This window comes from Bidens hawaiensis, unplaced genomic scaffold (genome assembly GCF_021521415.1).
Source record: "Bidens hawaiensis isolate Kalapana, Puna unplaced genomic scaffold, B.hawaiensis_p1.1 tig00004327_1, whole genome shotgun sequence".
Lineage (NCBI taxonomy): Eukaryota > Viridiplantae > Streptophyta > Magnoliopsida > Asterales > Asteraceae > Bidens > Bidens hawaiensis.
The window spans coordinates 815,973-821,186 of NW_027491261.1; positions in this window are offsets into that span (position 1 = coordinate 815,973).

The following is a 5,214-nucleotide window of genomic DNA, read 5'->3' on the forward strand; positions in this document are numbered from 1 at the left end:
AAATATCAGCGAGTAGTCACGGTCTGTGTAAGAGAGGGAGTGCATGCATGAAGATTACAAGACAAGTGCTTAAAGATAAAGATATGAAGCTACTGCCAAGGGGGAGTCTGTTGGTGCATAATGTCAGTAGTTCATAGTCTAGTGTCTGTAATCCAGTCTGTAATGTTAATTGTGTTTTGTTTATGTTTAAGCGAAGTTACTGACAAGTTCGCTTATCAGGCGAACTTGTTAGTCAAGCGAAGTTAGCAACAACTTCGCCTGAACATATCAGGCGAAGTTGTCGTGTATTTATACGCTAGGTCACGGCTTGTTTAGAGGTTGTTGAAGGTAATCGTATACAGACGTGTGTGAGTCGAGAGACGTGAGAACCAGAGAGTATTGAGTCTGTATTCAGTGATTATATCACGTGTTTTGGTTATAATATAACGTGTGTTCGTTTATTCGTATCGTGTGTTTGTTTGATTCGTGTTCTACGCTCGTAACAACCTACGCAGGAATTCCGCACCTGTGTAGATCGAGATATCCCGTGCAGATCCATCCAGGGAACCTACAAGGTGTTTTGCGCATATGCGTTTGTATGATATTTATTGCCGAATTTGGTCCGAAAAGAATAGTGAACAAGGTTGTTACATTCTGGAATTGGTACAGATGATTTTGGGATTTAATTTGAGCATCCAGTAATTTTTGTGAAAATTTTAGAAATCATTTGGGATAAACGAATGATTTTCAGGCTAAATATAGCTGATAAAATGAATTTTTATAAATTAATAAATCAGTAATTAATTCCAGAAATATTTTTATAAGAATCTACATATTTTATTTGATAAGTGTCTAAATTTTCATAATTTAATGATTAACAGTTAATTAATTATGCTAATTTGAAGATTAAACGAACTCAATTCTGATAAAAACCGGCAAGTTCGTGATTAATGAACCTGCGGGAATATCAGAACAACAAGAGTGATAAAAAAATCATATTTTTGGATTAATTAAGTAAAAACGAACCTTTTTATGAGAAACATGGACAATCTAAATAGATTGTGTTCGTTTTTCCTCAAATCAAACTGAATAAACCGAAACGGGCCCTGTAGCGAATCCGGAGCCCCAATGTGTGATCTTTCTTTATAAATTAATCATTTTATTGACCAACACATTTACCCGAGCTTACTTCTTCACAACTATTTTCTGAACGCATAAACGAACAACTTGGCCTAGCTGGGAAAACGGAGAAACTGAGCCAAGTTCAGTTTTAAGTATTAGACATTGAACAACATCACAACCTAAGCCTATTGACACTTTCAGGGCGTTCCAGCTATATCCAGATTAGTTATACAGCCCAGTTTAGTATTGAAATTATAATAATATTATTATAATATTCATTATAGGGACTAGTGAACGAGTCAAACGAACTACAAGCTGACGCTGTATTGAATCCTTATTAAACTGTGAGTTTCATGACCCCACTTTTAAACTGCTTTCACGAACATTTGGATTGAAAAACATGTTGATACATATCTATATATACTCTGAACTGTTTGATGATGGGAATTATCTAAGTGCTAACACACAAAAGTCCCCAATAACACAGTGATTAACTTCGAGCCAGTGGCTTGTGAATAGTACTATTGGTTTGACAAACCCAGGCGGGGCCAGCACAGTTTGCTGAGACATTATCCCGTTTGCACATGACCATAATTAAACAAACATGCTATATAGTGTTAGACATAGCTACTTGGGGCAGATTGTGGGCGGAAGGGGGGCCACAATGTTTGATTGAGCGTGGGAAATGGAGGCACGCAGCACAAACAGTCAAGGCTTCACTATAGTTTAGCATAATTACATCATAAACATACAAACAAATGAACTTGTGAACATACATACCTACATACATGCATAAATACTTATGTATTTACGAACTATGGTTGTTACACGCACAACCGATTCTTGAAACTCGTGAAACTCACCAACTATTTGTGGTTGACCCTTTTTTAACATGTGTTTTTAGGTATACCAAACTTGGACTAGAAAGTCAATGTGCTACGTTTTTGACTTGTGATCAATACTGGGTGAATTGATGCAAGTGTGCTAGTAAGAAGTAAAGCCGCTTAACAGGCTGGGTTAAGTTTGTATCACCTAGTTGTAAACAAAGTTAGATCGATGTAAAATATTGTAAACTAGTTTGTATTGTTCTTTATAAACAATGTGGTTGATACTAGAGGTTTCTGTTACATTTCCGTTTTATGCTTCCGCAAATTGCTCAACGGGGTGTGACAGAAGTTGGTATCAGAGCCATTGGTTATAAAGGATTAGGTTATCCCATGGGGTACCTAAAATATAACCATAGGCTCGATTATTTATGGGAAAATAAATAGTAAATTAATATTATATATACTGGTGGATGCCGGATGAACTTGTAGGGCAAGTGAGTTATTGTGGTCTGGAACATAATAACAGACTTGCTTGTACGAGTGAATTCGGGGAGAAGTCGCGGAACGTTATATATATGTAACACGCATACATGCTTATTTGGAACGTTATATTATATTCGATTATAATAAATATTAACTTAAAATTTTATTTTATTAAAAATAATATTATTTTTATGAAAAATCGTTGAGCCGAAAGGTGTCGAAATCGGTAGCCTCATATCGGGTAAAGAACTGATGTTGCCTGTAAACGAGAATGTGAGGACGTTCTAGCGAGTCCAAACTAAACCTTATTGTATGATTGATTCACAAACCGAGCGTAAATGCAAGGCCCAAAAAGGAACCGTGGAAGGTATGATATACGTACGTCCATCTCAAGGGAACACGACACTTCTCGATTCGGGCCTAATCTTTATCTTCTATACCAGTTTTTAGCAGTAAATTGAACTATTATTTAACAATCTCTCCACTTCCATTGTTTAAAAATAAACATTACTCCTAAGAAAATACTTAGGAAAGAGAATGGTTTATCAAATCATAAATATAACTGGTATCCTATTAAATTTTTAATAATATAATAATCCATGACCACCTACGTATACCATACATCAATTATGAAAATAATAATTCCTTTATACCTCACCAGTACCACTGAGATTGATGAACCCTCCTTACCTAATAAATTTATCAAATCACCTGTATACGAGTATCTCTAACCCCTCCTATATTGTTGCCACTCCGATCGAGGTATTATAGAAGAGAAACATCACGCCGCGGACCAATGACGTGTCTTGGCTTATAGAGAACATGCTTACCCCTACTAATAAATCATCATTTTTAGTAGACCCAGCATGCTTACGGGTACTGAATACTCGATGAAAGAATATTATGTATTTATATTTAATAACGTCCAAAGGTTAAGGGAAATATACAAATGCCTCCTACTACAGCATACTGTTTAAACTCTTAACGAATAAATGTCTACTCATAGGAGAGGCAGGATAAAACAACTACCCATTGGTGGGATTACATTGGAATAATTGTTGTGCAAGCTGTGAACTAATCATGAACATTATACTATGTGCCCGGGTAGACAAGCTGTGAACTAATCATGAACATTATACTATGTTGCGATTCGCTATCGGCATTAATACGACAATGAATACAAATTAAATGCCAAACACTAATATGTCCACGAATATTATTTCGCCGCCCAATATTAATACAGTTACAAATGTTATTTTCATAATAAATACGAACATTGTCACGAATAATACTCCCCCATTGAGCACTAATGCTCCTACCGATAATAATAATTTCCCCCACTAAATGCCATTTACAACAAATTTTTTACCGAACATGAATACTAGTCATAACAACCGTGATCCTTCACAACGGGAATACTCGTTTAAACGTTTTAAATTGCGCAAACATGTAAATTTTAATGATAAAGTCTGTTATCCATACAACTAGTTTCCCATCAAATTGTATCGTTAATTATGTTACTATTACACTACTTGGCCACGACCTTATGTGGTAGAATACGATTGTATGAATTCGGGAACAAAAGACAATTATCCACATGACTTGGGCCAAACTAAAACCATTATATTGAAACATTCTCACCCAAGGAAAGAAATCTAGAAATTAAAAACACGAACCCGAGAAATCCAAAACGAAAGGGATGGGTCAACTGGAATGCACAAACCATTTTAACAATTTGATTCGACTAATTCTATGGTTATTATTCCAGAAGTAGAGATCTTAGTTAATCCAGTTAGTCACTTAACTTTTGAGAACATCGTGACGCTAGCCGGGGTGGTAGCTTTGAATTCGGTCAGTAAAGGGATGTTGAGAGTACCGGGAAATCATCTAGTACAAAACGAGCTAATCACGAAACAGGAATACAAGAGCTACAACAGTTTAAATGTGCGTACCCTACAACTCAAAATAATATGACAATCAAATATAGTTTAGAATTAAACATAAACAATGAACCTTTGCTAAAGGGTATGTCGAATAAAGGCATGTCATAAAAGAAGGAAGATTGGATACTATGCCTGTAGCCATGAAACCATTATGAACACTATGAACCGATCATTCTAACCTCATCACTTGCCGTTATTCCAATTATAACCAATTTGATCACAAACTATGACAAACCCTCACGTTTACCATGAGTATGTGTGACATTCGGGATAAAGCCGGATACACCCTGGTATTCACAAACCGAATAAGCGTTTAACGGCTTATTGCGTAACGAACGAATTATTAACGGAACGGGTCTGGTTATGACCCAGATATCCCGGGGTGCCATATATAAGTGATATATGTTTATTATAAGCTAAAATATTAGTATTATGGCCTTAGTTCGATAGCAAACAAGTTAAACGAAAACATGTTCGTTTAACTACCCGCTATAGATTTAAATGCGAAAGATAGTTACAAACCAAGCATTGTATCATCCGTTAAGCCGAAAAAGATTTACAAAACACTTAGTGGGAATGTTTTAAGCAATCTGTGAAAATATTTTCGATTTTTATAAACGTATAGTATGTTTTTCTAAATTTACACAAAAATAACCGAAAAACACTCGTTTTCGTATTGTTTGTCGTGTCTGATATGTTTTTCATGCCAAGAACCGAACCCGAAGTAAATTTGGACTTGGTATTTCACATTCGGGCACGTAAATTGAGAAAAGTGGGCCAAACGGGCCCAAAAGGGGACCCAACAATCCCAGCCCGCCAAAGTTGACTAAGAACCCTTTTTTTTTCTTTCACATATAAAC